The sequence below is a fragment of the Nesoenas mayeri genome (assembly GCF_963082525.1).
Source record: "Nesoenas mayeri genome assembly, chromosome: Z".
Classification (NCBI taxonomy): domain Eukaryota; kingdom Metazoa; phylum Chordata; class Aves; order Columbiformes; family Columbidae; genus Nesoenas; species Nesoenas mayeri.
In genome coordinates, this window is record NC_137542.1 from 34,175,810 (window position 1) to 34,186,132 (window position 10,323).

The following is a 10,323-nucleotide window of genomic DNA, read 5'->3' on the forward strand; positions in this document are numbered from 1 at the left end:
AAAGATGTAACAAAACAGGGACTTCTTCCTTTTTTCCTTTCCCATCCCTGCTGTCCTGCCTGTATGCCCCTCCCAGCCCACTCAGGCCCCCTGCACAGCTGAACTGTTTCTAAACACAGAGCAGCTCAGCTCTAAAGCCCCCTTGTTATTTATGAGTTTGGAAATCAGAGCCATTCAGTTCACTGCCAGTAAATGGCAATGATTGGAAGGAGGGAGGGGTCAGCTTGTGTGCAGCTCTTCATTCTCTATTCATCATGAAAAGGGGATCACTCCAGCTAACTGGCTGGTGGAGATAAGGATTACAGACTATCTGCATTAGACTGATAAGCCAGGTTTGCACTGCATAAAGATTATTTGTTAAGAACCTCAGTAAAATAAAATAGAGTCAGAAGGCTTATCAGCACAACTCATTTCCACTCACACCTCTCTGCATGCCCATGATGACAATTTTTTTTTCCCCTGTAAAGAACAGTCTCTGCTTGAGTCCCAGATCTCTCAGATGGAGCACAGACTGAGGATGAGAATTAGTGGAGGAGGGCCAGAGAGGACAAGGAAGAATAGCCTGAAACATCCCAGCTGCGACTGCTCACTGTTAGAGCCATGGTCCTCATCTGCCCTATGTGGGAGGACTGCAATTCCCACCTGGTGGGTGGTTTGGATTTGCCACTTCTGGTGTAAACTATGGCAGCTGGGCTGACATCAGCAGCCCTCTCTCTTTGTACTAGCTAAGCATCAGATCAGCAAGGAGTTGTTTATACATGTTTCCCTCTACTTCATGTCTTCCTCTTTCCGCACATATTAAAAAAAAAAAAGGCCCCTGGCATGCAAAGTACTGGGGAATCCCAAACTCCTGGCAGTCTTCCCTCTACAAAATGGCCTAAGTCAGGCATTTTTCTGTAAGCTAGACTTGCTGAATAATGGAAGACTATTATAGAATCACAGAATCGACTGGGTTGGAAAAGACCTCAGAGATCATCGAGTCTAACCCTTGGTCCAACTCTAGTCTCTTTACTAGACCATGGCACTAAGTGCCATGTCCAATCTCAGTTTAAAAAACCTCCAGGGAAGGTGAGTCCACCACCTCCCTGGGCAGGCCGTTCCAATGCCTGACCACTCTCTCTGTAAAGAATTTCTTTCTAATATCCAGCCTAAATTTCCCCTGGCAGAGTTGAAGCCCATGCCCCCTTGTCCTATTGCTGACTGCCTGGGAGAAGAGACCGATCCTCACCTGGCTATAACTTCCCTTCAGGTAGTTATAGAGAGTGATGGAGTCACCTCTAAGCCTCCTCTTCTCCAGACTAAACAACCCCAGCTCCCTCAGCCTCTCCCCATAGGTCTTATGTTCAAGTCCCTTCACCAGTCGTGTTGCTCTTCTCTGGACCCGCTCCAGCACTTCAATGTCTTTCCCCAGCTGAGAGGCCCAGAACTGAACACAATACTCCAGGTGTGGCCTCACCAATGCAGAGTACAGGGGAAGGATCACTTCCCTTGTCCTGCTGACCATGCTATTTTTGATACAGGACAGAAAAGCCCCTTGTACTTCCCCTTTCCCCTTTTTCTTCTCAGCAATTTCAGCATTAGCAGGGAATGTACCAGACCCAGGACTGTTCCATTTGGACAGTGCTGCCTGTCCAGGAGGTAGATGCCCATTTCTGCTCAGATCCTGGGTGTTATTCAGGTATCACAGAGCAATTCAGGTTAAATCCCTCTCCAGTCCACCCTGGATCCTGAGATCAAATATGGCTCCATATTAGCTAGAAACATCTTACAACAAAGTAAGGTGCTTTTGTTCTTGTTATTTGGTTCAGGTTTTTTTTTCTTCCTCATGACTCCAGCAATCATAGAACCTTCTGAGATGGAAGGGAAGCACAAGAATCACCAAGTCCAACTCCTGTCCCTGCACAGGACAACCCCACAGTTCACACCATGTGTCTGAGGGCGTCATCCATTCACTTCTTGAACACTGTCAGGCTTGGGGCCGTGACACCTCCCTGGGGAGCCTGTTCCAGTGCTCCACCACCCTCTGGGTGAAGAACCTTTTCCTAATGTCCAACCTAAACCTTCCTGGCACATCTTCCTGACATTCCCTTGGGTTGTGTCATTGGTCACCAGAGAGAAGAGATCAGCGCCTGCCCCTCCTCCTCCCCTTGTGAGGAAGCTGTAGCCGCCATGAGGTCTCCCCGCAGTCTCCTCCAGGCTGAACAAACCAAGTGACTTTAGCTGCTCCTCATACAGCTTCTTCTCTCAACCTTTCACCAACGTCATGGCCCTCCTCTGGACACTCTCCCGTAGCTTTATATCCTTTTTATCCTGTGATGCCCAGAACTGCACACAGTGCTCCAGGTGAGGCCGCACCAGTGCAGAGCAGAGCGGGACAATCATCTCCTGTGCTGGTTTTGTTAAAAACAAGTTTCTCTTTTAGTGAATTTGCCTGTCAGCTAAAGCCTTCATATTAACTGCATTTTCCTGGAGAACCAGACACATGTTTTGGTAAACATAGCAATGGAATGCAAACTTCTTATTGATAAGCACGGATGGACATCTCGCGAGAGGAGCGACGAGAAACAAGTGACCAAGAAACTGACCAACTGTGTATAACATTCCATTCACGTGAATACTTCATATAAAAGTGGGAGATCACGAGGATCTCATCCCTTTGCCTTTTCCCTTTGCCTTTTGCTTACGGCTGACATTAGGAGAGGACCTTGCTAGTCGTCCCTGTGAACTGAGGCCTAGTGACAGACTGAATCCAGCTCCGGTTGGCTGCAGAGTCTAATCCAGGACTTTGGGTGCCGGCTCTGCAGTTGCTGAGACTTTCAAGATTGGTTTTGTATATTTTGTATTATTTTCTCTATTCTTATCAGTAGCATTAGTAAAACATTGTTAATTTTTCCAACTCTCTTCTCTCTGTTCTTCTTTCCCTCCCGACCGCCTGTCCTGAGTGGGAAAAGGGGAGAGGGAGGGGCAAAAGGGGGAAGCGGGGGGTGGGAGAGGAGGTTAACAATACATCTGCCAGGGTTTTATTGTCACTCCGCAATCTTGACCCTCGACACCTCCAAAATCCAGTGTTCAGCAAGCAATTCAACTAGGGCAGAAGTAATAATTCCAGAGCTGTGAAAGGCTGAAATGCAAAACAGATGAACAGATTGTTCCCTCCACTTGCCATCCTTAGGAGAAAAAAATTCAGAAAACTCTCGTAGCTCGAAGGGACCTTTTCTGTCTCCCAAAGCCATGAAGGACAGTCTGGTGGAAAATGTCACACTGCGCACTTCAGAGTCAAATCTTCAGCTAGCATGTTGTTTATTTCTGATATCCAACCTGTGGACTTTGTCTTGCAGCCTCCCAGGGAGGCACAAGGTGTCAGTGAGTGAATCCTCCTGCCTTATGGACCTGGAGATGCCTGTCCCAGCCAGGGCCCTGATCGGGCCCTGGGAAGACACGGCCAAGGCCTCGGTGACTGGTGTGAAACACAGATCCCGAGCACAAGACAAGAGCTGGGGGAACAGAGTGGGCAGTGGCTCTGTGGAAACTCCAGACACGTGTGCTGGGGCCTCAGTGCTGCTGGGTGAGTGCTGTGGGCAAGGATGGTCTGTCATGGTGTCCCCAAGTGACAGTCCTCAGTGGTGAGTTCTGATGTCACCTAGTGATGGACTATGACATTCCCGAGCAATCAATTGTGACCAGGCGTCCCTCACTGCTTATATCCGGGCGTTGAGTCTCACCCAGCCGTCTTGTGACCGCACTCCAGCCAAGCGAGTCTGCGAGGTTTGGAGTGTTGAGCGAGGCTGTTGTCGGTGCTGGTGCTGTGCTTGGGCAGTTGTTCTTGCAGCTCTCAGTGCACAACCCCAGAGCCACTGGAGGATTTTCCCCGGCCCTGCCAGGTTCAGGCAGCCGGGGCACCCAGGAGACAGCTCGCAGCAGCAGAGGTGAGCTGGGCAGGGACACCTCACCCCGGGGAGCTGGGAGAGTTTCCTTCTGGAGGAACCTGGGCATTCCTTCCACCCCTCCCCGGGCCAGCCAGTGACCATGGCCTCTCTTCCTTTTCCAGCACAACAGCGGCTGCTGCAGCACCGGTGCGAGGGAGCAGCTCCACATCCCCAGCTCCCCCGAGCCCACCGCAGCAAGTGGACAGCATGGCCATGGAGCTGGACAACCGTTGTCCCATCTGCCTGGACAGCTGGGAGGAGGCCAGCTACGTGATGCCATGCCTCCACCAATTCTGTTACGGGTGCATCCTGCAGTGGGCACAGAGCAAGCCTGAGTGCCCCCTCTGCAAGAGGGGGATCCACTCCATCATACACTCGGTGCAAGGGGACGACAACTTTCAGGAGCATGTCATCTCTCCACCTGCAGCACTATCCGTTGTCACCCACATGACAGGAGCTCCTGGACATCAAGACGCCCGCAATCTCCATGGCCCTGCAGCATCCCAGCCATCAGCTGTGAGGCCGGTACCCAGGGGCCCTGTGGGCGGCCTCCAACCCCACGTCTGGGCGTCGCTCTTCCGACAGCACCCGGTTCTGTTGCGGCACCTGGTGCTCTGGCTGCGATACCAGCTGCGGCTGATCTTCGAGGGTGCCCGCCAGGAAGCAGCATCAGTGCAGAGGCTGGTCATGTCCAACCTGAGACTCTTTGGCCCAGATGAGGAAGCCCTGTGCCAGCTGCTGCGGGCTGCCCTGGGCCTGCACACAGTCAGCTTTGTGCGCCAGCTGGTTGACACCGTGGTGGCGCGGTGCAGCAACGAGGCCCAACGCTGGATGCGCCTGGGGCACAACTGGGCTGCCGAGGAGCGGGAGGGCAGCCCCGAAGCTGCCCCTGGCCCTGCTGCCTCCCAAAGGGGCTCTCCTGCCCCCAGTCCAGCCCCTTCCAGCAGCCCTGACAGATCGGAGGCAGAAGAGCTCCCCAGCACCTCCTCGGCTGCCCTTCGTGGGGGTCCCAGCAGCACCCGCTCTGTCCCCGTCCCCACCCACGGGGACCCAGAGGAGCCGCGGGAGGACCCAGAGGAGGCTGGGCCCACGGCCTCCACTCCCATCCAGGGCAGCCAGTGCTCCCCTGGGAGGGCCCGGAGAGCCCCGAAGAGGAGGGCCAGCAGCCCTAATCTCACTTCACCGCCAAACAAGAGGCCACCCCACCGGCGACAGTAGGAGGGTGCCCCAGGAGCTGGTGAAACCAGGGCTGGACCAGCAGCTGGAGCACCCACCAGCCCCCAAGGGGACTAGGAAACTGATGATCAAATAGTACAATAAATGTATGAAAACTACAGAGATAGGCTTGGTGTTTCTAACAATGAGGTTGGCGTTGCCGTCACCTCTTGTATTGGTTTCTCATGTGGCCAGAAATGGCCACCAAGAGGACTTGGTCCATACTTTCCCTGGGAGCAGAAGTGTCGATGACTGTCCTGCAGCTATGCTAGTCTCCTGAGCTATCTGTTGTGTTTTCTTTTTGAGCACCAACAAGGACTTCCCTTGTGCTTGGAGATTATCTCTAAAGGCCTGATAGCCATTTTGACCTCCTTTGTTCTTCAGAGTGGGCTCCCACAAGAACTGCCTCCAACCTACTTCTTCCCTGAACCAGCCACAGGTTTCCCTCATGAGGTCCAGGGCTACTCACCTTCCTAACCCCCACCAGGATCTTGAACTTCTCTGTATCACAGTCATTACAGTCATGGCTCCTATCCACTATCACAGCCCTGACCAGTTCTTTCTTGTTCCTAAGCAGTGCATTCAGGACAGTGTGCTGGGTCAACTGGGATAGGGTTAATTTTCAAAGGAGGCTGGGAGGGGACACAGCCAGGACAGCTGACCCAAACTCACCAAAGGGATATTCAATCCCATATGAGGTCATGCTCCCTATAAAAATGCGGGGGGAGATGGGAAGAGGGACTCACTGCTTGGGGATTCAAAGTGTGATCCAGTTTCCTCTTCATTTTCTGCAGTGGTAGAGCGCGTGATTGTATTTGAGCGTGAGCTGCTGTCTGGATCTCTGTTTTTCTGGGGTGGGGGTTTTGGTGTGTGTTCAAGCACGAGCTGTGGTCTAGTGTGCGCAATTGCTGCTCAGGGGACTGTTACTCTCCCACAAAACATCCTTGTCTCTGAACTGGAGAGATATGGATTTGATGGGTGGATGCTCTGGTAGCTGAGGAACTGTCTGGATGGTCACACTCAAAGAGTTGTGGTCAACTGCTCAATGTCTGGGTGGAGACCAGTGATGATTGTTGTCCCTCAGAGGTCTGTATTGGGACCCATGTTATTTCACATCTTTGTTGGGAACACAGACAGTGGGATTGTGTCAACCCAATGAAGTTCAACAAGACCAAGAGCAAGGTCTTGCACATGGGTCAGGGCAATACCAAACATGGACAGTGGCTGGGCAATGAGTGGATTAAGAGCAGCCCTGCAGACAAGGACTTGATGGTAGTAGTGAAGCAAAAGCTGGACATGAGCCAGCAATATGTGCTTCCAGCCTCAAAAACCAACTATATGCTGGGCTGCATAAAAAGTGTGACCAGCAGGTTGATGGAGGTGATTCTACTCCTCTACTCTGCCCTTGTGAGACCCCACTTGGAGTACAATGTTCAGCTCCAGAGCACTCAGCATAAGGAAGATATGGACCTGTTGGAGAGGGTCCAGAGTAGGGCCATGAAGATGATCAGAGAGGTGGAACACCTCTGCTATGAGGATAGGCTGAGAGAGTTGGTGGTGATGAGAAGGTTCCAGGGAGACCCTATAGCAAATTTCCAGTACCTACAGGAAAGATGGGGAGTGATGTGTTATCAGGGAGAGTAGCGATAGGAGGAAGGGTAACAGTTTTAAACCGAAAGAGAGTACATTAGATATTTGGAAGAAATTTGGGTGGTGAGGCACTGTAACAGGTTACCTAGAGAAGTTGTGGATGCCCCATCCCTGGAAGTCTTCAAGGCCAGGCTGGATGAGCTCTGAGCAATCTGCTCTAGTGGAAGGCGTCCCTGCCTATGGCAGGGAAGCTGGAACTAGATGATCTTTAAGATCCCTTCAAACCCAAACCATTCTATAGTTCTGTGATTTATCAGGGTGGCCAGAACGTTTTCTTCAGCCTTCCTTTTCTGACCAAAGGCTCATCAATGTATATAAATACTTGAAGGGAGGGTGCAAAACAGAAGGATCCAAGTTCTTTTGAGTGTTGCTCATTGACAGGACAAGAGGCAACAGGCAAAACCTGAAACACAGGAGGTTCCTTATCATCAGACACACTTCTTCATTGTGAGGATGACTAAGCATCAGTAAAGGCTGCCCAGATACAGAGGAACTGTGGATTTGTTATCCTTGGAAATATGCATAAGCCAGCTGGACACAGTCCTAGGCAAGCAGCTGTATGTGGCCCTGTTGGAAAACAAGGGTTGGGCCAGATGACCTCCAGTGGTCCCACCACTCTCTTATTCTGGGATTTTGTCTCAAGTCAGAGATCCATACATACCCATAACATTTTTACCCTGATGCTACCTGGCAAACCTGGACTTTATGAAATATGCACTATAAATCACTCTTAGGATTACAATCTAATCTTCAGAGAACAGCACCCCGAGTCTGCTAACACTACCTCTTATTTCTTGGGATAAAGCTATTCCACCAGCTCCCTCAGGAGGCTGAATTGTACAGGCCAAATATTGGAATACTGTTTAGATCACATACACACAAAAATTAAAAAACAAAACAAAAAACAACCAAACAAAACTCAAACACAACAATGAAAGAAATAATGAAAAAACTTCCTAAATTCAGTCAGGCCCTCTTCCAGGTGACAGCAAGAACACACACAATCAGTTTCTTCCAGATGTTTATGGACCAACAACATTCTTGAAGGCCTCCAAGGGTAGAGATACTATGTCCTTCCCCAAGCTATTAACCTCTCATTATAGCATTAAATGCCAAAACTTTCCCTACAGTCCAGTCTGATCTTCCTTGGTGAAATTTAGGGTTCTTCATTCCTGCATTGTCAACCAAGCGAACACGATGTAGTATCTGCTACATCCTTCTCAGCCCAAACAACCACACTTCTTTCAACATTTCCTTCTAGGTGGTTTTCTATAGCCCACTATTTTCCTCTAAACACTCCCCAGCTGATCTACCACCTTAATAGGCAAGGCTGCGCTGATCTTCATACACTAGCTGAAATGCTGAACGTAGTTACGTAAGTGTCATTTCACTCTTCCTGCAGATGCCAGCGCTCTTCCCCACATCCATTTCATTTGCTTACACCACCATCCTGTGTAACCAGGTATTCAGCTTGCTATCAACCACAGGTCTAAATTGCTTTCTGTTTCAGAACTAACCTGAATCTTTGCACATCGAGTACTGCCTCCAACATGTTACTGCCCTGAGTGACACCAATGTTTCATGTTCCTGCAGTCTGAAATACAGGAACATTGTAGCCACCATGCTCAAGCTAATTATTTTGATAAAAGAAGGTATTCAGAAGTTTTAGGGCTGGAAGAAGAATGCTGTGAGATCGCAGTATGATCTGTGAAGCATCAGGCATAATATTTCACCTTGTAAATTTTGTGACTTCTCCAGTAACCTGCAGGAAAGTTTTATTTTTTCAGGACAACAGGCCCAACCACAACAGGGTTAGTTTCCTTTCTTTAAGAACAAAACTTTAATTGTCCATTTTTTTTTTCCCAAAGTGAAAGTTCTCACCCATGCCCCTTAAATACAGCAGTGTCTTGGATTTCAAAAGACTAATTCAACTCATAACTCATGTGCTTTGCTGCAGTCTAAATCAAGAGCGTATCTATGTATGACACAAGCATCAGTAGAGAATTTACCATTAGGCAATCTAATGCTATTAAACAAGATTTTCAGCTGACGTAAACCAGCTGCTGGTGCCTATTTACTAAAACAGAGGATGTAGATATTAGATACAAGTGCTAGTCTTTGAAGGGTTTGTGTGCAGTTTTCCAAGTTACCGCATTTTGTTCTGCAACAATGTGGTAGAATGGCATGGAGAGAAAGAAAACGTGCCTTAGCAGTGAGGTAGCTGCCCCTGAACTTCTTGAACTGCTGCATGAACTCAACAGAATTCTATCCACCAGTAAGAAAGCACAGATCTAAGCTCCTGAAAGTCATTCCATCATTACGGGAGGAAAGGAAAAGGGAAAAGGAAAGTGAAAATAAGACTCTTCATGGTCCCTTCTCTTCAGGCAACACTATTTCTTCAAACTTTGTAGTTATTTCAGAGCTTTGAACATCTTGCTATCATCTTCTCAACTCACGGGCATTGCTTGAATAGGCTCTGCTGTCTTTAGCAGTTACACATATGGAATGTGCTTTGTTTGTCACCTGAAAGTCAAGGTACTTTGTGTGTTGTTGCTTAAGACCATAAATGCACACCGGTAAATTCAGAAATTGCCCTGTACTCCAGAGCACTTTAAAAATGAAGGTATTTAGTGTTTAGGAAAGTAACACAGAATTAAGAATCCACTTCAGATGCAGAAATCCAGGAGAGCTAACAGGAAACAAATGCCTAAATCTGTGTATTTCTGTGGGCAATCATAAGGTTGCAGCCTCAGAGCACGCCTTCAAAGAGCACCAGTTCCGCAATGTTTACACCGCTCCTTAGGATGCAATCCTCAAGCAGAAAATGTGCAGCCAGGGCACTGCACAAGGCATGACAGGTGACATGCAGAAGTTGCAATGTGTTCGTGCAATTCAAGGATCCTTTTTTCTACATATGGGCACCCGCTTTATTCAAAGTATCTTTGTTGTTTTTTAATAGAGATGCTTGGACACAAACACTCAAGACAGACAGTCAATAAACAGTGTAAAAAAAACAATTTGAAGTTTTTCTCTGCGTGTTATGTCACAGTAACCAGAATGAAGTGTGTTAATTGCTGCCCAAGATTACCGAACAAAGGATGAAACAACATCTTGAGTTGCAAATTAGACTCTTCTTCTTAATCAGTGTTAAATATGCACTTGTACGTTCTGAAGAGAAAATATTTTAACCTGAAGAATAACTTACAGGTATAATCAAATATTTAAGACATCCTCCCTTTCAGGGACATGCGTTTTTTTTCCATTAGTCTTCTATCTACAAAGTTAACAATCTGATAGGATTATCATTTTCTGATAGTAGCTTTTCTTTCACTCTTAAACATCTATCACACTTGAAAAACTTACAGGCTCACTGTACATTACTAAACAAAAAAGTTCACAAGAACAGAGTTATGTACACAAAAACCAGAAGGACATGAGCTTTCTTTTATTTTAAGGAAAAAGACGAAAGAATTCTACCTGAAAAATTATCCCTTATGACGTAATGGTTACCAAGTAAACTGCATTAGCAGGA